Consider the following 26,305-nt stretch of genomic DNA (forward strand, 5'->3'; position numbering starts at 1 on the left):
ATGCAGAAGCGAGAGCAGCAGGTAAGTACTGTGTGTGTGTGTCTGCTGTACTATTCTGTGTATGGGGGGACTGCACTATACTGTGTTGTGTATGTCTGCTGAACTATAGTGTGTATGGGGGGACTGCACTATACTGTGTTGTGTATGTCTGCTGAACTATAGTGTGTATGGGGGGACTGCACTATACTTTGGTGTGTGTGTGTGTGTCTGCTGTACTATACTGTGTGTGGGGGGACTGCACTATAGTGTGTTGTCTGCACTATACTGTGTGTGGGGGGGCCTCCACTATACTGTGTTGTGTATGTCTGCTGCACTATAGTGTGTATGGAGGGACTGCACTATACTTTGGAGTGTGTATATCTGCTGTACAATACTGTGTGTGGGGTTGACTGCACTATACTGTGTTGTCTGCACTATACTGTGTGTAGGGGGCTGCACTATACTGTGTTGTGTATGTCTGCTGCACTATAATGTGTATGGGGGGACTGCACTATACTTTGGTGTGTGTTTGTCTGCTGTACTATACTGTGTGTGGGGGACTGCACTATACTGTGTTGTCTGCATTATACTGTGTGTGGGGAGAATGCACTATACTGTTTTTTTGTGTGTCTGCACTATTCTGTGTGTGTGGGGGGACTGCACTATACTGTGTGTTTGGGGGACTGCACTATACTTTGTATGTGTGGGGGCTGCATTAAACTGTGTGTGGGGGCTGCATTATACTGTGTGGGGGGCTGCATTATACTGTGTGTGGGGGCTGCACTATACTTTGTGTGTGTTTGTGGGGGGATGAATTATACTGTGTGTGGGGCTGCATTATACTCTGAGGGGGCTGCTTTATACTCTGGGGGTCTACATTATACTGTGTGTGTGGGGGGGCTGTATTATAATCTGAAAGGGCTGCATTATACTCTGAGGGAGCTGCATTATTCTCTGAAGGGGCTGCATAATACTGTGGGTGTGGGTTCTGCATTATACTGTATGTGAGGGCTGCACTATGTGTGTGTGTGTTTGTGGGGGGCCGCATTATACTCTGAGGGGCTGCTTTATACTCTGAGGGGGGTTGCAGTATACTCTATCAAGGACCATGGGAGCGCATTTTACTATATGTACTATATGGGACCTGCATTATACAGTATCAAGGACTATCTGCACCAATCATTCTCCCTCAGCCAGAGTAAGGGTAGGTGCATACGGTCAGTAAATGATGTGGGTTGGATGCTGCGTACCTGTGCAGCATCCAGATGTTACAGCATAGCGGATGGGATTTCAAGAAATCCCATGCCTACTGTGCGTGCACCGATGCCCACGGATCACCCAGAGATGGACATGTGGCGTGTCTCTCCAGTTTGCAGCATGTCTATTTATCTTGCAGAGACACAAGCCTCCGTAAGATAAATCTCACCCGTACAATGTATTTGATGGTTTAATTCCGCACAGTTCAATGGACACATTCAGAATCACCTGCATTCAATAGCTGGCAACACTATGGACGTAGCGGACATGCGCTGCATACAAATCGCTGCCAATTACTGAACGTGTGCAGATACCCTAAAAATTCCAGGAAACAAGCGTTGAATGACTTCAATATTGTCGATCGGGCTCGTTTAGCGGCCTGAACTCAGCGCAAGTAAATACAACAGAAATGTTTCTGAGTGATGGAGCGATATGTGAGCATTTGCAGACCCACTTTAAGCTTTTGCCAAGGGCCCCACTTTGTCTAAAACCGACCCTGCATGGCGGACGCATCCCTCAAAGATCAACCCAACCCACCTCGTCAAGGAATCTCTGAAAAGGGACATCTCATTTGGTGTAAAGTTCATTAATAAAACCTAGTTGAAAAAATGATTTTTAGCCCCAAATACATGAATTTTAAGGAAAAAATACCCATATCCCAACATTAGAAAAGTGAAGGGTATATGTCAAAGACTGAAATAACAAAAAAAGTTGAGAGTTAAAAAAAATTGGGGGCAATAAATATTATAATATGATTACACAGACAATATTTGTCACAGTAAGTACAGGTATAAATGTGAAACTATCACATTTTCTGCTTTTATTTTTAAGAAAGTTTTTTGCATTCAGGAAACTTTCTGATGTTCTATTCTCTTTAGATTTATTTGTGAGAATACTGACGATCTGCTGACAAAACCGTTCACTGGTGGTATTGATGATGATGGTAGTGATGATCTCACTGGTGGTATTGATGATGATGGTAGTGATGATCTCACTGGTGGTAATGATGATGATGGTAGTGATGAGCTCACTGGTGGTAATGATGATATTGTTGATGTTGTCCATCTTGAACTGTCCTCCCACCTCTCCTCCTGCTCCCTCTTTGACCGCTTACAATCAGGCTTCCGACTGCACCACTCAACTGAAACTGCCATAACTAAAGTCACCAACGACCTACTAACCGCCAAGAGCAAGCGACAATACTCAGTCCTTCTTCTCCTGGACCTGTCTTCTGCCTTCGACACTGTGGACCATTCCCTCCTGCTCCAGATTCTCTCATCTCTGGGCATCACAGGCTTGGCCCTATCCTGGATCTCATCATATCTAACAGACTGATCATTCTGTGTCTCCCTCTCCCACACCACCTCCTCACCTTTCCCATTCTCTGTCAGTGTTCCTCAAGGCTCAGTTCTAGGACCCCTACTCTTCTCCATCTACAACTTTGGCCTGGGACAGCTCATAGAATTCCACAGCTTGCAGTATCATCTCTATGCCGATGACACGCAGATCTACCTATCTGGACCTGACCTCACCTCCTTACTGACCAAAATCCCACAATGTCTGTCCGCTATTTCAGCTTTCTTCTCTGCTCGCTTTCTAAAACTGAACATGGACAAAACAGAATTCATAATCTTTCCCCCATCTCACTCTACCCCTCCACCAGACTTATTCATCAATGTCAATGGTTGCTCACTTTCCCCAGTCCCGCATGCTCGGTGCCTCGGGGTGATCCTCGACTCTGCCCTCGCTTTCAAGCCACTTATCCAAACCCTAACCTCCTGCTGTCGCAATCTCAAAAATATTTCCCGGATCCGTGCATTCCTTGACCATGACACCGCAAAAACACTAGTGCATGCCCTTATCATCTCCGGCCTTGACTACTGCAACCTCCTACTCTCTGGCCTCCCCTCTAGCACTCTGGCACCACTCCAATCCATCCTACATTCTGCTGCACGACTAATCCACCTGTCTCCCCGTTATTCCCCAGCCTCTCCCCTATGCCAAGCCCTTCATTGGCTTCCTATTGTGCAGAGGCTCCAGTTCAAAACCCTAACTATGATATACAAAGCCACCCACAGCCTGTCTCCTCCTTACATCTGTGACATGGTCTCCCGGTACCTACCAGCATGCAACCTTCGATCCTCTCAAGATCTCCTTCTCTACTCTCCCTCTTATCTCTTCTTCCCACAACCGCATACAAGACTTCTCCTGTGCTTCCCCGATTCTCTGGAATTCCCTCCCCCTACACATCAGACTCTCGCCTACCATGGAGACCTTCAAAAAGAACCTGAAGACCCAGCTCTTCCGACAAACCTATAACCTGCAGTGACCCACAGTCTACTGATCCGCCGCACAACCAGCTCTACCCTCTCCTAGTGTATCCTCACCCAACCCTGTAGACTGTGAGCCCTTGCGGGCAGGGTCCTCTCTCCTTTTGTACTTACGTGTGTCTTGTACTGCTCATGTTTATTGTACTTGTCTATATTTGCCCCTTTTCACATGTAAAGCGCCATGGATAAATGGCGCTATAAATTGTATAATAATAATAATAATAATAATAATAAGGTTGTCTATAAATCTTGATTGTATTCTTTCTTCGTCTCTTTCAGCCTTCCACTGACCTTACCCAGTCCACTATTTCCTCTTTTCTGATATTGAAGGGACGCTCTGTTTGTGAAAAACAGGAGAAGATAATGTAATTATTTCTTTGGGTGTAATGGAGGAGGCCAACTCAAAATTAGTAAAGGTACTGTCACACTAAGCGATATCGCTAGCAATATCGCTATAACTTGTGACGTTATAGCGATATTGCTAGCGATATCGCTGTGTGTGATACTTACCTACAACCCGCTTCCCCCCTGGTTATCACTGATCGCGCGAGAACGTTCAGGACCGCTTCTCGTCGTCAGCTTCCTGTTGTGATGACGAGCGACGCGTGGAGCCGGGCGGGAGGATGCAGGATCGCCTGGTGTGACAGGTAAGTAGCGACCCCCGTCCCCAGCGATGTCGCTGGTGAGATCTGCCAGTGTGGCAGCTCACTAGCGACCACTTAGCGATGCACCAGCGATCCTGACCGCGTCATATCGCTGGTCGGGATCGCTGGTACATCGCTAAGTGTGACAGTACCTTTAGGCCTCATTCAGATGTTTTGGGGTTGTTTTTGCATGCAAAGAGAAAATTTTCATCCATTTTTGGTCAATGTGTCCGCTTTTTCCATCACGGTACAATCGTTTTTTCCTCTATCCAAAAAATAAGTTCTCCTACCCTTTAAGCAGTAAAAAAAAATATGCAGTTCATTTGCTTTTTTTTTTATAGACCCACATTATTGTACTTACCTGGGTCATCACTTATTATTTCTATCAGCTCATCTTCTTCCTGAACCTTTGTTTTGTTACTGAAAATAGGAAATAGAGAAAATCTTTAATCTCCTTATCATGGGCAGGAATTCTAGAAGGAAGCAATGTGCAGAATAATGCATTGTCCAACTCCAGGAAATGCACCCTATTAAGAGCGGTTATAGGAAGCTTCGCCCCCAGCAATTTGCCTCCAGCAGTTCGCCCCAGGTACATTTTGCCCCCAGCATTTGGCCCCCAGGATGTTTCGCCACCGCACATTTCGCCCCCAGCGTTTCGCCCCTGGATGTTTCGCCCCCGGATGTTTCACCTACAGCATTTTGTCCCTGGATGGGTCGCCATCTGATGTTTCGCCCCTAGCATGTTGACCCCTGATGTTTCACCCTCAGCTTTTGGGGTCAACATGCAGGGAACAAAACATCTAGGGCTGAACATACCTGAGGGTAAAATATACAGGACCCCAATTGCTGGGGATTCCTGTGGCTGCCTTTTCAGCAGCTCACCCAGTGTCTCATCTGGCTGGCCTTAAAGGAGTATTATCACCCTAGAACACAAAAAAACTGACATACTTACCTGTCACAGCTGCAGCTCCTTGGGTATGGGGCGAAATGTGCAGGGGTGAAATGTGCGGGGTCGAAACACCCTGGGGGCAAAATGCTGGGGGCGAAATGTGCGGGGGCGAACTGCTGGGGGCGAACTGCGGGGGGCGAAACATCCAAATCCCATATAACACAGTCCACATAGTATATAACACAGCCACATAGTATATAACACAGTCCACATAGTATATAACACAGTCCACATAGTATATAACACAGCCCACTTAGTATATAACACAGCCACATAGAATATAACACAGCCCACATAGAATATAATACAGCCCACATAATATATAACACAGGCCACATAGTATACAACACAGCCACATAGTATAAAACACAGCCCACATAGTATAAAACACAGCCACATAGTATAGTGTATAACACAGCCACATAGTATATAACACAGGCCACATAGTATATAACACAGGCCACATAGTATATAACACAGCCAACATAGTATATAACACAGTCCACATAGTATATAACACAGACCACATAGTATATAACACAGGCCACATAGTATATAACACAGCCCACATAGTATGTAACACAGGCCACATAGTATATAACACAGGCCACATAGTATATAACACAGCCCACATAGTATATAACAAAGTCCACATAGTATATAACACAGTCCACATAGTATGTAACACAGCCCACATAGTATATAACACAGGCCACATAGTATATAACACAGCCCACATAGTATATAACACAGTCCACATAGTATATAACACAGTCCACATAGTATGTAACACAGTCCACATAGTATATAACACAGCCCACATAGTATATAACACAGTCCACATAATATGTAACACAGCCCACATAGTATATAACATAGCCACATAGTATATAACACAGCTCACATAGTATATAACACAGCCCACATAGTATATAACACAGCCACATAGTATATAACACAGCCACATAGTATATAACACAGCCACAAAGTATATAACACAGCCACATAGAATATAACACAGCCACATGGTATATAACACAGCCACATGGTATATAACACAGCCACATAGTATATAACACAGCCCACATAGTATATAACACAGGCCACATAATATATAACACAGTCCACATAGTAAATAACATAGTCCACATAGTATATAACACAGCCAAATAGTATATAACACAGCCACATAGTATATAACACAGCCACAAAGTATATAACACAGCCACATAGAATATAACACAGCCACATGGTATATAACACAGCCACATAGTATATAACACAGCCCACATAGTATATAACACAGGCCACATAATATATAACACAGTCCACATAGTAAATAACACAGTCCACATAGTATATAACACAGCCAAATAGTATATAACACAGCCACATAGTATATAACACAGCCACATAGAATATAACACAGCCCACATAGAATATAACACAGCCCACATAGAATATAACACAGCCACATGGTATATAACACATCCACATAGTATATAACACAGCCACATAGTATATAACACAGCCACATAGTATATAACACAGCCACATAGTATATAACACAGCCCACATAGTAAATAACACAGTCCACATAGTATATAACACAGCCAAATAGTATATAACACAGCCACATAGTATATAACACAGCCACATAGAATATAACACAGCCCACATAGAATATAACACAGCCCACATAGAATATAACACAGCCACATGGTATATAACACATCCACATAGTATATAACACAGCCACATAGTATATAACACAGCCACATAGTATATAACACAGCCCACATAGTAAATAACACAGTCCACATAGTATATAACACAGCCACATAGAATATAACACAGCCCACATAATATATAACACAGTCCACATCCCCCACCCCCCGAGAATGGCCCCACAGTCCAGAACTCACTGATATATTAAAAAACTCCACAATTTTCACCTCTCCTCGTGCCATGCACTGCTCCCGTCTGGCTCCTACATAAACATAAAAAGTACCAGCACAAAGTCAAGAAAATTTCATGTATATAAACTCAGATACATATCAGAAAATACAGAGAAAAAAATGAGTTTACCATATACAACGAAAAATAAGTATTTATTAATACAGAAGTTCATCAATTACATAAATAGTAAAATGTACAATAAAATATATCATATGTCAATTAGTATGTATGAATACACATGATCCACAAGACTGATGGCCACAGACTATGAGCAGAACATAATAGCAGGACAGAGCAAAAAATAACCTATGTCAAACCAATAGTAATAGAAAGAGTTAATGTAAACATCAGGCAGCTGATTCACTCAGTATCAGGAGGCTCATATAGCCAACCATGCAGTGCAATGGTATGCTGAACAAGTGCCCCTAAATCATAAACATCACCATGGTAGTGTGGGAGGAATGGCCCCCGTCGAGTGTCCGGACCGGAACCAAGGGAGCCGTCATCTGGGTTTCGGGGGAAACTGTCCCCGGGGCACAGAGTTCGAGGACAGGCTGTTGTGACAGACAGATGGGCTGGAGGAGGGAACAATATAAAGGAGGCGGGGAATCCCCGGGACGATGAGTGAGCAGACTGTGACAGAGGCAGCAGGAGACTGTGGGAGCGACTGCAAGATAGAGCGACCTACCAGTGCCAGGGAAGATGCCGACTGAGGACTCCAGAGGGACGGTGGCAGGGCGATCATCCGAGATTTGCTGCCCCGCTCCAGCCCGCGGCTGCAGCCTACCCGCGGTCGCCCGCGGCCGCTGCCATCTCGCTCCACCCCGCGGCAGCGACCTGTTCCCCGCCACCCGCAGTCGCCCTGCTCTCACCAGTGTTCGCGGCAAGTACAGTGCCGCCGCCGGCCACCACTGTCCCGCACCGGTTCACAGCAGGGGCCGAGCCTCTGCTGGCCGTGGACTCCCCGTCGCAGCCGTTAGCTGCGCGGGTGGTCTGTGATTCGCCACCCTACATCGCTGCCACTTGCCCCAGTCTGGGAACTGCGGCCCATCCGTCCAAGGACTCAGCCGGGGCCTGTGGGGCTCCAGTGTCATCAGAGTGCTGGAGCGTGCGAAGACTACGCCAACGCCTCAGCAACTGGGCCCAGCGACTACTACGCCGAAAGACCACCATCCCGAATGGCGAGGGACGCCTGGACGGCTAAGTTGACTATATATTTACCGTTCCGTAGTCAGCCATACCGCGGCCCTATAGTGACCGGCTATTGCCGGAAGTAGTCGTGTTCTACCCGTTTGTGTTTGCTTGTTTTAGAGCCCCTGCGAGGGCAACCCGTGTTACTGTGGCACCCCTGAGGCTTCAGTCGCCACAGAGGTACTGCACCTCCTCCTGAGGTGTGGTGCCCCACCATCCAGGTAAGGTGAGAACTCCTGACCACGCTGCAACACTCGCATCCCACACAACATGGTAGTTCAGGAAAGCCACATTGCGGCTCCTTGCTTAGAGGGTAGCAGAGCACCTTTGGTGGTTCCCTGCTTGGAACACGAAACGTTCTGGGAGGCGGGTGGAGTTTAGACTACATAAAGAGCAGGAAGAGTTAGTTAGTCAGTCAGTCAGCGAGAGAGAGAGAGAGTCACTCGGAGAGGAGTGAGGATTCCTGTAAGAGGGATGGAGGAAGGAGTGCTGCAGCTGCCTCAGTGATCTGAGCCAGCTGGCACAGGAAAGGAAAGAAGGAGAAAGACATTGGACTGAAACCTGACCTTCTATGAGAGAGAGGGATTAGTACAGAATGAAGGAGAAAAATGGAACAGAGAGGACGTTGGTTAGAGGAGAACCCTGCCTAGAAGTTCTAAACGCAAGGCCGGGGCCCGGTCCCCGAGGTTGTATGGATACTGAAGGCTCTGCAGCAGACACCGGTGGAGTAGTGAGCTACTCCCATCTAAGACTTGGGGGCACAACAGCAACTTGGATAGTGAGCTGGGACTCAGGAGTAAGGCGTCCCCGAAGCAGGCTACAGCTGTCTGCTGTACAAGTAGAGTTCTTGGGAACATCTGTCAGGAGGCACTCCAGTGTAACTCAGTACTAGGAGTACTTCAGTAAAAGGCGCTATAGAGGAGACATTCAGAAAGGTACATGTTGGCGGAGTGTTCGAAGGGAGCATCCTATCTTGCCTGGAGGTTGACTGAGCCCAGGACCCGGAGGACACAGCACGGAGGCAGGCATCTGTGTGAACTGCAGACTGTGAGTAAAGCTTTGGAACTACATGCCCTGGTGTCCTCCACTTATTCCAGCATCACTACACCCTGCAAAGCTACATCTGGGCAACGGCCTCTACACCGCCTGTGCCTCTCCTCCATTGCTACATCTACACTGCCCTGGGACTACGGCTCCACCTGTGGGGAGCTTCACCATCTTGGCTGCAACCCACCACCAGTCCCAGAGGATCTGCATGCAGCGTCGGTCTAACACCTCACTTGCCGAACACCACAGGTGGCGTCACAAACTATTCATAAACTTTATTTCATTGTTCATTCACCCCCTTTTTTGCCATGGAGCTCCAGGGCCACGGACCGGGTCACAGCTTCCGTGACACTCCCATTGAGATCAACGGGCCCGATACCGAGTACCCCGCTAGGCCCTGGTGTCGGCGCTCCATTACCGCTTTTGGTGATCAAGCCGTGACTGAGGAAAGTTCCCTCTAGTCTTATAAAAGTTATTATAGAAAGCACCAAATTGTCTCGCGACTCGTCACTGCATCCTGCGTACCTGCAATTACCACAGTATCAACAATAAATATATTTATGTATACATTACGTATGCAAAGACTGCTACATGACTAAGTAAAGAATGAAGAGGTTAATTACCCATAATGACTGCCCGTGCTGTGACCACGTTCCCCAACGCACGTTTCGCTTGATATTTCGTCGCTTCCTCAGGGGGCTCCTGTCTCAATGGCTGCACTGCCTGGCACACAGTGAGTGCGCGATGACGTCATCACACACCCGCAGTGTCAGAGGCAGAGGGGAATGATGGGAGAGGAGGCATCAGCTGACGCTCTCTCCTCCATCATTGCTTTGAACCGGAACCACCATGAGCACCGCAGGAAAGGCTATTAAATGCAAGGCCGCTATTGCCTGGGAACCATGCAAGCCCCTCAGCATTGAAGATATTGAAGTAGCTCCTCCAAAGGCTCATGAAGTCAGAATAAATCGTGCAGAGCTTGCGATGGCCAACACAGTAACATCTGCAAAAAATTAGAGTTTGCATTTGGAGCTCAATCAGGACTGATGGATGATGGTGCAAGCAGATTTACCTGTAAAGGCAAAGCGATTTATCATTACGCATGCACAAGTACATTCACTGAATACACTGTGGTGTCTGACATTTACGTTGCCAAAGTGGATGCCCGTGCCCTTGTTGAAGTTTGTCTTATAGGCTGTGGATTTTCTACTGATATGGTGCAGCTGTCAACACTGCTAAGGGGACCAAGCGCTCTAGTTGTGCTGTTTTTGGCTTGGGAGGAGTTGGTTTTTCAGCAATTGTAGGATGCAAGGATGCAAGCGCTACACGAATCATTGGAGTAGGTTCACATAAGGATAAGTATCCAAAAGCCTTACAACTGGGAGCCACTGAGTGCCTAAACCCAAAGGTTTACGATAAACCCATTCATGAGGTCATTACTGAGCTAACTAATGGAGGAGTGGATTTTGCCGTTGAATGTGCAGGACGCACTGAAACCATGCTGACTGCTCTCCAGTGTACTTACTGTGGAAATGGTGTTGCTTGTTTGCTCATGAAGTCAAAAGAAATCGTGCAGAGCTTGCGATGGCCCACACAGTAACATCTGCAAAAAATTAGAGTTTGCATTTGGAGCTCAATCAGGACTGATGGATGATGGTACAAGCAGATTTACCTGTAAAGGGAAAGCGATTTATCATTACTAGTGTTGAGCTTTCCGATACCGCAAGTATCGGGTATCGGCCGATATTAGCTGTATCGGAATTCCGATACTGACTTCCGATACTTTTTTCGTATCGGATAACGGAATGGGAAGTTCCCATAATGCTATCAGCCCGCTCGCTTTGATTCAGCGAATGGGAATCCTCAGAAGTGTGGGCACATCCTGTTAGGCATGTAAACTATTGGCATGGCTGTGATTGGCTGCTGAAATGATGTCATGATGCACTATAAAAGCCGCCGCCATTTCTGGTCACTCGGCTGTGAATTCAGTTAGGGACAGGCTGCTGTTGAAGACTGTGAGGGACAGTTAGAAATAGCGATTCTCAAAACAATATCGTGCTTTACCCAGGCTACATAAACCACGACTGTAGCTTTCTTTTCCCTAGCAGCAGTGTTCACAGCTGTCTGCAAGGGCTGTGTGAGTGCAGCTCATGCTGTGGAGTGGGTCCTGCAGCCACGTCTGGTTGTAGGCCGCCCAGCGTGCCTCACTGCTGCCTCATACATATTTTTCTTTTTGAGCTGCTTATTTTTAAAAAATTCTATCTAGTGTGCTTCCATCCGTATCAATATACGTTGGTTGCAAACACTAGTAGTAGACAGCGGAGCCTTTCTGCAGCCTTTCAGTGCTAGTGCCCACTTAGCTGCACTGTTCACGGCTGTCTGAGAGGTCTCTGACTGTGTGTGAGTGCAGCTCACGCTGAGTAGTGTGTCCTGCAGCTACGTCTGGTTGTAGGCCGCTCAGCGTGTCACTGCCTCACACATTTTTCTTTTATTGCAGCTCATTTTTTCTCCTATTAGTGTGCATCCATCCGTATCCATATATGGTGGTTGCAAACACTCTAGGAGTACACAGCGGAGCCTTTCTGCAGCCTTTCAGTGCTAGTGCCCACTTAGCTGCACTATTCACGGCTGTCTGAGAGGTCTCTGACTGTGTGTGAGTGCAGGTCACGCTGAGTAGTGTGTCCTGCAGCTACGTCTGGTTGTAGGCTGCTCAGCGTGTCACTGCCTCACACATTTTTATTTTATTGCAGCTCATTTTTTCTCCTATTAGTGTGCATCCATCCGTATCCATATATGGTGGTTGCAAACACTCTAGGAGTACACAGAGGAGCCTTTCTGCAGCCTGTCAGTGCTAGTGCCCACTTAGCTGCATTGTTCACGGCTGTCTGAGAGGTCTCTGACTGTGTGTGAGTGCAGCTCACGCTGAGTAGTGTGTCCGGCAGCTACGTCTGGTTGTAGGCTGCTCAGCGTGCGTCACTGCCTCGCACATATTTTTCTTTAATTGCAGCTCATTTTTTCTTCTCCTATTAGTGTGCGTCCATCCATATCCATCTACATTGGTTGGTTGCAAACACTATATAAGAGTAGAGGAGCCTTTTTTCTGGCTTGTGCCCTTCAGCTGCAGCCAGATTAGTATTACCCAAATTTTTTGGAGCCTCATCTTTTGCATTGTAGGTTACCTGCCTGCATTGTAATAGCTCCAGAAAGTTGGTGATACTCTCACTTTCAAATCTTTGATCACATCATTTTAGTTTTTTTTCCCCCAAAAAAACCCAGCAAAGTTCACCAAACACTACATTTGAAAGTTGTGTAGGCCACATTAGCTCCCATTAAAGTGTAGTCGATACACACACTTCATAAAATTAGTGTTTCTTATACCTGTAACCAGCTGTTCAGGAATAAGCACACTAAGGCCCCCCTTTGTACTTTTCTGCCTATCTTTCTCAGTCTAGCAAGATGAAGAAGGCAGGGAGTAAGGCACGTGGGCGTGGAGTTTCAGCAGGGAGAGGACGTGGGGATTCTGCAGGGAGAGGACGTGGGGATTCTGCAGGGAGAGGACGTGGGGATTCTGCAGGGAGAGGACGTGGGGATTCTGCAGGGAGAGGACGTGGGGAGTCTGTGCCTGCTGTTGGCACCAGTGAGTCAGCATCCCCCAGTTTTAGCAGGCAACAGTCCTTTATGCGCAGCTTTGTAGGACCTCACCGTACCCCACTGCTGCGGGAGGAACAAATTGAAGCCGTTGTGGGATGGATGCCAGCTAACGCATCGACTTCAATTACTTCCACATCCTCTCAGGGCCAGAGCACCGAAGAGCAACCATCTGTCTCTTCACCACCTGCCAAAGTGCCCAGGCAGTCAGAGAGCACTGGACAGGAGCCATCACAGTCTCTACTTCTGTTCTTGGAATCTGTTGGTTTGGAAAGAGGGGGCCAGCCAAGCAGCATTCCAGATTGTGAAGAAGAGGGAGTATGCAGTGATGCGCAACTTCTTTGTCCCTCTGAATCTGAAGAGGCGGGTGGGCCAGTGCCTATGGTCAGCACACCTCAGTACGCATCAGATGATGACGAGACACAGTTGCCACTTTCTGTTGCGTACGGTGCTGGCGAGACAACCCAGGAGAAGCAGGTGTTTGAAGAGGGGAGTGTAGATGATGAGGTCCTTGACCCATCATGGCGTGAGGAACAGGAAGGTGGTGGGAGCAACTCTGAGGAAGAGATTCCCCGAACGGCCAAAACCGGAGGGAGAGGGAGAGGGGCAGACTTGGTTGCCTGTAGCCTCCACTTCGGCACACGTTAGGAGCATTCCACTTTCAAAAGGCAAAACGGGCGCTCCCAAGACTTGCAGTGCGTGGTCCTTTTTTGACACAGTTGCAGATGACATTTGCTTTGTCAAATGCAAGCTGTGTCATCAGAGAGTCAAAAGAGGGAAAAATGTCAGCAACTTCAATACCACTAATATGTGGAAACATGTGCGGACCAAGCACGAGGTGGAGTTACACAGACACACTGAAGACGTAGGCCAACGTACAGCACCACCTACCACCTCTTCAGCTCGTGTTGGGGCCTCTTCCTCCAGCTCACACACAGCTGGTTCGGCTTCCTCACAGGATCGCCAAGGAAGAACCTCTGGCACTGTTGTCCGGAGACCCTGTGACATTCCACCCACAGCACCACATTCCAAGTCATCCTCACACTCCCAGGCCACTCGACAGCCATCGGTAGCACAGGCATGGGAGAAAGGTGACCATACTCGGCAAACCATCCCCGAGCACAGGCTCTGAATGCTGGCATTGCCAAACTACTGGCACTTGAAATGCTGTCATTCAGGCTGGTGGAGACTGACACCTTCCGGGACTTCATGGCATTGGCGGTCTCACAATACACCGTGCCCAGCCGCTTTTATTTCAGCAGGCGAGCCGTCCCTGCCCTGCAGAAACATGTGGAGGCAAACATAAAACATGCGCTACTAAACGCCGTCAGTAGCAAGGTCCACCTGACCACCGATGCGTGGACCAGTAACCATGGACAGGGACACGATACCTTTCCCTCACTGCCCATTGGGTCAATGTTGCTGAGCCGGGTACAGATCTGGAGAGTGGCGCTGTACGTGTTCTGCCAACTCCACGGATTGCAGGAATCCAGTCTGTACACATTGACTCCTCCTCCTACTCAAGTTCCTCTGAAACAGCGCAGCAGGAGCCTGTTATGACCGATATGAGCACAGCCGTGGCCAAACGTCAACAGGCCGTACTGAAATTAATTTCTTTGGGGAATCGAAGCCACACAGCGCAGGAGCTCTGGAATGCCATCAAGCAGGAGAGCGACGTGTGGTTTCTGCCAGCGAATCTCCAGCCGGGCTTGGTAGTGTGTGACAATGGCCGAAATCTGGTGGCAGCTCTTGGCCTTTGCAACCTCACTCACATCCCATGTCTGGCACATGTGCTCAACTTGGTCGTGCAGAGCTTTCTGAGCGACTATCTGGATCTTGATGCACTGCTGCACAAGGTCCGCATAGAGTGCGCTCACTTGCAGCGTTCCAGCACGGCAAGGTCGCGCCTTGCTGCTCTGCAGCGCGGATTACGCCTTCCGGAACATCGCATCATATGTGACTTACCCACCAGGTGGAATTCTACGTTACATATGTTGGAGCGGTTGTGTGAGCAGCAGGCAGCAGTCATGGAGTACCAGCTGCATCAGGCGCAAACAAGTCGCACTGTGCGCCGGTCACACTTCAGCACCACTGACTGGGCCTCTATGAAGGACATCTGCCTCGTTTTGCGTGCCTTCGATGATTCCACGCGGATGGCGAGTGCAGATGATGCACTAGTCAGCATGACTGTCCCCCTTATCTGTCTGCTTCAAAAAACACTGCAAGCACTAAGGGATGAGGTTTTGGAAGAGGTGGAGGATGAGGAGTCCCAAATGCCATCTGCTACTGGACAGTCTGCGCTACGTGCTTCCTCACAAAGGCCTAGGCAGGGGACACTTTGTGAGGCGGATGAGGAGGAGTCGATGGAGGAGGAAGACATCTCTCCAGAGGAGGGAGGTACACAAAGCTCTAGTCAGTATGTACAGCGAGGGTGGGGTGATGCAGAGCAGGCAGAGATCACGCCTCAAGCAGGGGACAGCGGTTCTTTGGCAGTTGGGAGTCTTCAGCACATGGTTGACTTCATGCTGCAGTGCCTGAGAAACGACCGTCGCATCGCCCACATTCTCTATACGGCTGATTATTGGGTGTACACCCTCCTAGATCCTCGCTACCGGGACAACTTGCAAACCCTCACACCAACGTTGAACCGGGAGTGTAAACTGCGGGAGTACCAAGACACACTGGTGCAGTCCATCATGTTTTCCATTCAACCCGACAGCAGTGGTGCTAGTGCTTTACAAAGCACCTCTGTGCGTCGAGCCAGTGGAGGAAACTCGGCACAAAGAGGGAGCAGAGGCAGCGCCTCAGCACAAGGCAAGACCACTATGGCCCAAATGTGGCAAAGTTTTGTGCGTCCGCCTCAATTGTCTACACCATCACTGACGGCTCCAGTCAGCAGGAGGCAACGTTTCCATCAGATGGTGACAGACTACATGTCTTGCCCTGTGAGTGTACTCCCAGATGGCTCTTCCCCCTTCAAGTTTTGGGTCTCTAAGCTGGATACATGGCCAGAGCTTAGCCAGTATGCATTGGAGGTGCTGGCTTGCCCTGCTGCCAGTGTATTATCGGAACGCGTCTTTAGTGCCGCAGGTGGTGTACTAACAGACCGTCGCACGCGACTTTCTTCCGATAACGTTGACCGGCTTACTTTTCTGAAAATGAACAAGGCCTGGATCTCCCCAGAATTTGCCAGTCCTCTTCCCGACTAAATAATTGGTTGGCAACTGTATCCAGGTCTCCTGTTGTGTTCATGTTTCTACCACCTGAACTATAATCCCTGGGCTTCAACACAGCCAGTTGTCGCTCAGATGTGTCGTCTGCACAGAGAAAAACACTAGCTCCTGTGTTATTGGGGTTCAGTAATGCCAGCTGCTCCCCTGCTGTGTGGACTGCAAAGTCTCCTGCTCCATCCACATTCAAACTACTACTGATTTTTAACCGTGCTTCACTTAGGCCTCTGGCTCCACTGTCTCTAGTATTTCCCCTGGCCTCCAACCCCGCCAGTTGCTGCTCTGAAGTAGCGTCTGCACAATCCACACTTCTTCCTGAGTTACTGGGGCTCAGTCACGTCAGTTGATCCCCTGATGTGTGTCCGGCAAGGTCTCCTGGTCTGTCCACATTCCAATTACTAGTAGTATGAATGAGGACAGAGCAGGAGACCTTGCCGGACACACATCAGGGGATCAACTGACAGGACTGAGCCCAAGTAACACAGGAACAAGTGTGGATTGTGCTGACGCCACTTCAGAGCTGTCACTGGTGGGGTTGGAGGCCAGGGGAAATACTAGAGACAGTGGAGCCTGAGGCCTAAGTGGAGCACGGTTACAATCAGTAGTAGTCTACAACCTCTATAAAACGTGCTGCAAGTTGGCCTCAGCCTGCTCCATGCTTCATCCTGGGCTCCAACAACGCCAGTTGGTGTTCAGAAGTGCCGTCTTCACAGAACAAAACACACTAGCTCCTGTGTTAGTGGGATTCAGTAATGCCAGCTGTTCCCCTGCTGTGTAGACGGCAAAGTCTCCTGCTCCATCCACATGCCAACAACATCAGACCTCAGCCTGCTCCATGCCTCATCCTGTGCTCCAACAACGCCAGTTGGTGTTCAGAAGTGCCGTTTTCACAGAGCAAAACACACTAGCTCCTGTGTTAGTGGGGTTCAGTAATGCCAGCTGTTCCCCTGCTGTGTAGACGGCAAAGTCTCCTGCTCCATCCACATGCCAACAACATCAGACCTCAGCCTGCTCCATGCCTCATCCTGTGCTCATACAACGCCAGTTGGTGTTCAGAAGTGCCGTCTTCACAGAGCAAAACACACTAGCTCCTGTGTTAGTGGGGTTCAGTAATGCCAGCTGTTCCCCTGCTGTGTGAATGGCAATGTCTCCTGCTGCCTCCAAACTCACACTGCAACGCATTTTCTCCTCACTCCAAGTAGGCCTCAGCCTGCTCGGAGCATTGATCCTGGGCTACAACACAGCCAGTTGTAGCTTGGAAGTGCTGTCCGCACAGATTCAAACACTCGCTCCTGTGTCTGTGGGGTTCAGTAACGCCTGCTGTTCCCCTGCTATGTGGATGGCAAAGTCTCCTGCTGCCTCCAAAATCACACTACTACTGATTTTCCACCGTGCTCCACTTAGGCCTCTGGCTCTACTGTCTCTAGTATTTCCCCTGGCCTCCAACCCCGCCAGTCGCTGCTCTGAAGTGGCGTGTGCACAATCCACACTTGTTCCTGTGCTACTGTGGCTCAGGCACGTCAGTTGATTCACTGATGTGTGTCCGGCAATGTCTGCCGCTCTGTCCCCATTCCCATTACTAGTAGTCGGAATGTGGACAGAGCAGGAGACCTTGCCGGACACACATCAGTGGATCAACTGACGTGACTGAGCCCCAGTCACACAGGAACAAGTGTGGATTGTGAACACGCCACTTCAGAGCGGCGACTGGCGGGGTTGTAGGCCAGGGGAAATACTAGAGACAGTAGAACCAGAGGCCCAAGTGGAGCCCGGTTAAAATCAGTAGTTGTGTACAACCAATATAAAACTAGCTCGAAGTAGGCCTCAGCCTGCTGCATGATTGACCCCTGGGCTCCAACATCGCCAGTTGCAGCTCAGAAGTGTCTTTGGCACGGGTATTCCCTCCTGCTCAGCCTGGTTCCAGCACCGTCAGCTGGTTCCCGGCAGAGCCTTTGGCCTAGGTGCCTCCTTCTTGGTATCCGAGTTCCAGCAACGTCTGCTGGTCCTTGGTAGTGCTTTTTAGCACAGGTACCTCCTGCTTAGAAACCGTGTTCCAGCACCGTCAGCTGGTCCACGGTTGTGCCATTGGCTCTTGTTCCTTCTGCTGCCCCTCTGAGTTCCAGCACCGTCAGCTGGTTCTCGGTAGTTCCATTGACTCTTGTAGCTTCTGCTACCCATCCGGGTTCCAGCACCGTCAGCTGGTTCTCGGCAGTGTCTTTGGCACGGGTACTCCCTCCTGCCCAGCCTGGTTCCAGCACGCCTGTTTCCGGGTAGTGTCAATGTAACTTTGCCACCGATACGTTGTCCTGTCGTGTTGCGGTCGGGTTTGCCGAGTCTATGGTGCCTGCAGTTTTGGTGCTTTCTATGTGGGCTGCGGGTTCTGGTAATAAAGGCTGGTTCTGTAGTGCCAATAGGACAAGCACCCCCTGTTGGACTGTGGGTTTCGGAAACTGCGTCCTGCTCGCGGCCTTGCAACTTTGTTGATCATGGGTACCTTCTGCTACCCATCCTGGTTCCAGCACCGTCTGCTGGTTCCCGGCAGAGCCTTTGGCATTGTTGCCTCCTTGTCGGTATCCGAGTTCCAGCAACGTCTGCTGGTTCTTGGTAGTGCTTTTCAGCACAGGTAACTCCAGCTTAGAAACCGTGTTCCAGCACCGTCAGCTGGTCCACGGTTGTGCCATTGGCTCTTCTTCCTTCTGCTGCCCCTCTGGGTTCCAGCACCGTCAGCTGGTTCTCGGTAGTTCCATTGACTCTTGTAGCTTCTGCTACCCATCCAGGTTCCAGCACCGTCAGCTGGTTCTCGGCAGTGTCTTTGGCACGGGTACTCCCTCCTTCCCAGCCTGGTTCCAGCATGCCTGCTGTTTCCGGGTAGTGTCAACGTAACTTTGCAACCGATACATTGTCCTGTCGTGTTGCGGTCGGGTTTGTCAAGTCCATGATGCCTGCAGTTTTGGTGCTTTCTATGTGGGCTGCGGGTTCTGGTAATAAAGGCTGGTTCTGTAGTGCCAATAGGACAAGCACCCCCTGTTGGACTGTGGGTTTCGGAAACTGCGTCCTGCTCGCGGCCTTGCAACTTTGTTGATCATGGGTACCTTCTGCTACCAATCCGGGTTTCAGCACCGTCTGCTGGTTCCCGGCAGAGCCTTTGGCATTGTTGCCTCCTTGTCGGTATCCGAGTTCCAGCAACGTCTGCTGGTTCTTGGTAGTGCGTTTTAGCACATGTAACTCCTGCTTAGAAACCGTGTTCCAGCACCGTCAGCTGGTCCACGGTTGGGCCATTGGCTCTTGTTCCTTCTGCTGCCCCTCCTGGTTCCAGCACCGTCAGCTGGTTCTCGGTAGTTCCATTGAGTATTGTAGCTTCTGCTACCCATCCGGGTTCCAGCACTGTCAGCTGGTTCTCGGCAGTGTCTTTGGCACGGGTACTCCCTCCTGCCCAGCCTTGTTACAGCACGCCTGCTGTTTCCGGGTAGTGTCAACGTCACTTTGCCACCGATACGTTGTCCTGTCGTGTTGCGGTAGGGTTAGCCGAGTCTATGGTGCCTGCAGTTTCGGTGCTTCCTATTTGGGCTGCGGGTTCTGGTAAAAAAGGCTGGTTCCATAGTGCCAATAGGACAAGCACCCCCTGTAGGACTGTGGGTTTCGGTAACTGCGGCCTGCTCGCGGATGCAAAACTTTGTTAATCATGGGTACCTTCTGCTACCCATCCGGGTTCCAGCAACGTCAGCTGGTTCCCGGCAGAGCCTTTGGCCTAGGTGCCTCCTTGTCGGTATCCGAGTTCCAGCAACGTCTGCTGGTCCTTGGTAGTGCTTTGGAGCACAGGTACCTTCTGCTTAGTAACGGTGTTCCAGCACCGTCAGCTGTTCCACGGTTGTCCCATTGGCTCTTGTTCCTTCTGCTACCCATCCTGGTTCCAGCACCGTCAGCTGGTTTTCGGCAGTGCCTTTGGCCTAGGTGCCTCCTTCTTGGTATCTGAGTTCCAGCAACGTCTGCTGGTCCTTGGTAGTGCTTTGGAGCATAGGTACCTCCTGCTTAGTAACTGTGTTCCAGCACAGTCAGCTGGTCCACGGTTGTGCCATTGGCTCTTGTTCATTCTGCTGCCACTCCGGGTTCCAGTACCGTCAGCTGGTTCTCGACAGTTCCTCAGCCTTCTTGTAACTTCTGCTACTTTTCCAAGTTCAAGCTTGTGGAAATGGTTTTTGATTCTCACTCTGGATCTCCATGAAAATGACCCTGAAGACGAATACCCTGAAGACCACACAGAAGAATACCTAAAAGATGACCCTGAAGAAGATGACCAAGAGGACAAAGAACTGGAAGACAACCACCAAGATGCAGAACAACAAGAGACAGAAGACCAAGAAGCATAAAAAACAAAAGCAGAAGAACATTAAGCATAAGACTAAAAATCTGAGCAAAGGATATTATCAAATTTATTAGCAGAAGAAGACTAAGCACCCCCTGTAGGACTGTGGGTTTCGGTAACTGCGGCCTGCTCGCGGATGCAAAACTTTGTTAATCATGGGTACCTTCTGCTACCCATCCGGGTTCCAGCAACGTCAGCTGGTTCCCGGCAGAGCCTTTGGCCTAAGTGCCTCCTTGTCGGTATCCGAGTTCCAGCAACGTCTGCTGGTCCTTGGTAGTGCTTTGGAGCACAGGTACCTCCTGCTTAGTAACGGTGTTCCAGCACCGTCAGCTGTTCCACGGTTGTCCCATTGGCTCTTGTTCCTTCTGCTGCCCCTCCGGGTTCCAGCACCGTCAGCTGGTTCTCGGTAGTTCCATTGAGTATTGTAGCTTCTGCTACCCATCCGGGTTCCAGCACCGTCAGCTGGTTTTCGGCAGTGCCTTTGGCCTAGGTGCCTCCTTCTTGGTATCCGAGTTCCAGCAACGTCTGCTGGTCCTTGGTAGTGCTTTGGAGCACAGGTACCTCCTGCATAGTAACTGTGTTCCAGCACAGTCAGCTGGTCCACGGTTGCGCCATTGGCTCTTGTTCATTCTGCTGCCACTCCGGGTTCCAGTACCGTCAGCTGGTTCTCGACAGTTCCTCAGCCTTCTTGTAACTTCTGCTACTTTTCCAAGTTCAAGCTTGTGGAAATGGTTTTTGATTCTCACTCTGGATCTCCATGAAAATGACCCTGAAGACAAATACCCTGAAGACCACACAGAAGAATACCTAAAAGATGACCCTGAAGAAGATGACCAAGAGGACAAAGAACAGGAAGACAACCACCAAGATGCAGAACAACAAGAGACAGAAGACCAAGAAGCATAAAAAACAAAAGCAGAAGAACATTAAGCATAAGACTAAAAATCTGAGCAAGGGATATTATCAAATTTATAAGCAGAAGAAGACTAAGCAGTGTATGGGGGTGTGTTATGAAAGAGTCACCGAAGGAGGAAAAAACAAAAATACAAGCTAAGTCCAGAAAAACTGGAGAGGTTGGTAGCTATTGGATTGCAGACCCCTGATCCTATCCACAACAACTAACAGTAGCCGTGGGGGGTTCCTACGATGCCCTAGACCCCTCGATCACAGCCGGAGAACAAAATAGGCCTAAAGAAAGAAAGGTGAAATCTAAACTGCCCCAGAGCAGACCCCAAAGCAATAGGCAGCCCCCAACAAATAATGACGGTGAACCAAGATGAAAACACTAACACAGATAGAAAGATAGGTTGAGCAAACGATGGGGCCCAAGCTAACTAAAAAGGACAGGATAGAAAAGCTGCTGTCTGCAATCCGTAAAAATCCCTACCAAAAACACTACCAAAAAATGTCCCAACCGTCTGATAGGAAAAACAGGCCCTGAAGTCGCTATATCAGCATTCAGGTAAATTCTGAAGACAGAGCCAAGAGACCACCATAGTATCTTTTACGGTTTCTGACAAATGCTTCCGAAAGAGAGCTGCCAAGGCACCATCATTCCAGGTAGTAAGGACCGCCCACTTTTGGAATTTTTGACAGTACAACTCTGCAGAATCCCGACCCTGGCTCAATGCCAACAGGGCCTTTTCAGCCTGATCAATAGCATTAGGTTCATCATACAACAACCCCAAGGCTTGAAAAAATGCGTCCACATTAGTAAGAATAGGATCATCAGGTTTCAAAGAAATCCTGGGGATCGCCGCGCAGCAAAGAGATGACAATTTTAACCTGCTGCGCGGAGCTCCCCGACGAGTTAGGCTTCAAGGCAAAAAATAATTTACAATTATTCTTAAAATTCAAAAATTTAGACCGATCCCCAAAAACACATCAGGAGTAGGGTTCTTTGGTTCAGCAGCATGTGAATGAGCAAGATAGGCGGAAATTCTCCGCACTTCAGCAGTGAGCTGCTCCACACGATCAGACAATTGCTTCATCTCCATTGAGAAAGAAAAAAAAAAATTCCCCCTACGGCCTCAGAGACATAGAGGAAGAAATATACACAAAAAAAAAAAAAACATTCTGACAAACTTTCTTTTTTTTTTACAATTCTTTCCTGCTATTGAGTACCCTAGGATCTGCGGTATGGCTGGTAATTCTGTTATGAATGAGTCACCGAAGGAGGAAAAAACAAAAAACAAGCTAAGTCCAGAAAAACCGGAGAGGTTGGTAGCTATCAGATTGCAGACCCCTGATCCTATCCACAACAACTAACAGTAGCCGTGGGGGGTTCCTACGATGCCCTAGACCCCTCGATCACAGCCAGAGAACTAAATAGGCCTAAAGAAAGAAAGGGGAAATCTAAACTGCCCCAGAGCAGACCCCAAAGCAATAGGCAGCCCCAACAAATAATGACGGTGAAGCAAGATGAAAACACTAACACAGATAGAAAGATAGGTTGAGCAAACGATGGGGCCCAAGCTAACTAAAAAGGACAGGATAGAAAAGCTGCTGTCTGCAATCCGTAAAAAACCCTACCAAAAAATGTCCCAACCGTCTGATAGGAAAAACAGGCCCTGAAGTCGCTATATCAGCACTCAGGTAAATTCTGAAGACAGAGCCAAGAGACAAAAATGGAACTCAGCACACCCCCGACCGGGGATGGCTGAACTCCAAAAAACAAGGTAAACAAAACAAAACTAATAAGTTCAATAGCAGAGCAAAAATTTATCTTTGGGAAGCAGGAATCAGACTGGTCTCCAAGAATCCAGCAGAGAAATCACCAGCGACTCAGAAGGGCGTCGGCTGCCTTATATCCAGTCAGAATTTCCTGTTACCCAGTCATCATCTACCAGATCAGGTGTTTGGTAATCAGCCTCACTACCTTCCTTCACCAGAAGAGGGAGTTCATCAGACAGCGACGGTGAAGGGGAAAATGAACTCACAACAGGGGTGTGTCCGTTCCTCCTCGTGGTGCCCCTGGAAAAGGCCTGCTGCTGCAGGACAAACTGAACGCGGACAAATCCTGTTGTAAATCTTTTGTGACAGGCTGAACGGAAGGTGTAATCTTCAAACTTTTATAGATAACAACTACAGGAATGCCTGACACAAATAAGAATATGATGAAGAAGAATAGGAAGAAGATGAAGAAGTAGAATATGAAGAAGAATAATAGTTGAATAAGAAGAATATGAAGAATGTAAAAAAAAAAAAGAAAAAGAAGAAAAAAAAGAAGAAAAAGAAGAAGAAGTTGATGAAAAAGATGCTGCTGCTGAGGATCATGAAGGAGAAAGTGTGGGAGAAGTAAAAAAGAAGGTAAAGAGCATGGAAGTAGTGAAACATACATATCTGACAAAAAATTAAAGACTTTAACATAGTCAATATCTTTGTAACTACGAACGTCTTTAAAAAAAAAAAAAATCCTGCTATTCCATTTGATTGGGCTAAACCTCTATGGCTTTAATGTCTCCTACACCTCCCATAATACATTCTACATTATTATTAGTTGTTTTTCTTCATGTAGAATTAACCTACAGGGAAAGAAAGGGTTTTTTTTAATTCCGATATTTCTGTTCCATTGACTTGAATGGGACTTCCAGGATCGGAATCTGCGATACCCGATACTTTTTTTTAGATCGGCCGATCCATTCCGATACGATATTTTTCAGTATCGGGTGGTATAGCTCAACACTAATCATTACGCATGCACAAGTACATTTACTGAATACACAGTGGTGTCTGACATTTGCGTTGCCAAAGTGGATGTGTGGCGCCCCTGAGGCTCAGTCGCCACAGAGGTACTGCACCTTCTCCTAAGGTGTAGTGCCCCACCACCTAGGTAAGTAGGGAACTCCTTTCCACACTCCAACACCTGCACCCCACACACAGGATAGTTCAGCAGGACCACATTGCGGCTCCATGCTTAGAGGGTAGCAGCGCACCTTTCATGGGTCCTTGCTTCGTAACACGAGATGTGCTGGGAGGTGGGTGGAGTTGAGATATATAAAAGGTTGGGAAGGTTTAGAATTACAGATCAGTCTGGAGGTTCAGTCTGACAGAGGGTCAGAAAGGAAGGAAGGGAGCCACTCGGGAGGAGTGGGGATCCCTGGAAGAAGGGATGGAGGAAGGAGTGCTGCAGCTGCCTCAGTGACCTGAGCCATCTGGCACGGAAAAGGAACAGAAGGAGAAAGACGTAGAACTGCAACCTAAGCTTCCATAAGAGAGAGAAGAAACAGTGCGGAACGAAGGAGTAGGAGAACAGAGAGGAGTTGTGGGTTGGAAGAGGAACCCTGCCTATAGGTTCTCAGCGCAAGGCCAGGGACCGGTCCCCGAGGTTGTATGGACACTTATGATTCTGCAGCAGACACTGGTGGAGTAGTTGGCTGTAAATGCACTACTCCCATCTAAGACTTGGGGCACAACAGCAACTGAATAGAGAGCCAGGACTCCGGAGAAGGGAGTCCCCAAGAGAGGCTACAGCTGTCTGCCATACGAGTAGAGTTGTTAGGAACATCTGACAGGAGGAACTTCAGAGTACCACGGTGCTCGAGCTCTTCACACTAAAAGGCGCAATAGAGGAGTCGTTCAGGAAAGGTACATGTTGGCGGAGTGTTGGAGAGGATAATCCTGACTAGCCCGGGAGGTTGATTGAGTCTCTACCCCGGAGTCAGGCACCAGTGTGTACCATGAACTGTGAGTAAAGCTTTGGAACTGCAAGTCCTGGTGTCTTCCATTCATTTGTGCGCCAACACCGTCAGCACCGCTACATCTGGCTACCAACATTCCGCACACCGCCTACGCCTATACACTGTCCTGGGGTTACAGCTTCACCTGTGGGGAGCTACACCATCTATGCTGCAACACACCATCAGCCCCAGAGGATCTGCACGAAGCGTTGGCTTACCATCTTGCTTGCCAAACACCACAGGTGGCGTCACAAACTATCACATAAACTATATTACAAACCACCATTGATTTGGGCGCCCAGGGCCACGGACCGGGTCACAGCTGCTGTGACTTATCCCACTTACACTGGCCCGGTACCGAGTACCCCACAGCCCTTGGAGGGCGACCCAGATGCCCGTGCCCTTGTTGAAGTTTGTCTTATAGGCTGTGGATTTGCTACTGGATATGGTGCAGCTGTCAACACTGCTAAGGTGACCAAGCGCTCTAGTTGTGCTGTTTTTGGCTTGGGAGGAGTTGGTTGTTCAGCAATTGTAGGATGCAAGGATGCAAGCGCTACACGAATCATTGGCGTAGGTTCACATAAGGATAAGTATCCAAAAGCCCTACAACTGGGAGCCACTGAGTGCCTAAACCCAAAGGATTATGATAAACCCATCCATGAGGTCATTACGGAGCTAACTAACAGAGGAGTGGATTTTGCCATTGAATGTGCAGGACGCACTGAATCCATGCTGACTGCTCTCCAGTGTACTTACTGTGGAAATGGTGTTGCTGTTGTGTTGGGTGTGGCATCTCCCAAGGACACACTTTGTTTGCATCCAGGTTTGCTTGTCACAGGGCGTACCTTGAAAGGATCTATATTTGGAGGCTACAAGGGTTCTGATATCCCAAAACTGGTTACAGATTATATGAACAAAAGGAACAATCTGGAACATTTAGTAAGCAAGAAGCTAGCCCTGGAAAAAATCAATGAAGCATTTGAACTGCTTAGCAGTGGGGCAGGAGCTCGGAGTATTGTGATATTCTAA

General features: G+C 48.6%; 1 pseudogene; it reads left to right on the forward strand.

Annotated features, from left to right (window-relative positions):
* Nucleotides 1-26,305, forward strand: LOC141088168 (NADP-dependent alcohol dehydrogenase-like; annotated as a pseudogene).

The sequence above is a fragment of the Dendrobates tinctorius genome, unplaced genomic scaffold (genome assembly GCF_039654945.1).
Source record: "Dendrobates tinctorius isolate UK_male_01 unplaced genomic scaffold, ASM3965494v1 ptg000038l, whole genome shotgun sequence".
Lineage (NCBI taxonomy): Eukaryota > Metazoa > Chordata > Amphibia > Anura > Dendrobatidae > Dendrobates > Dendrobates tinctorius.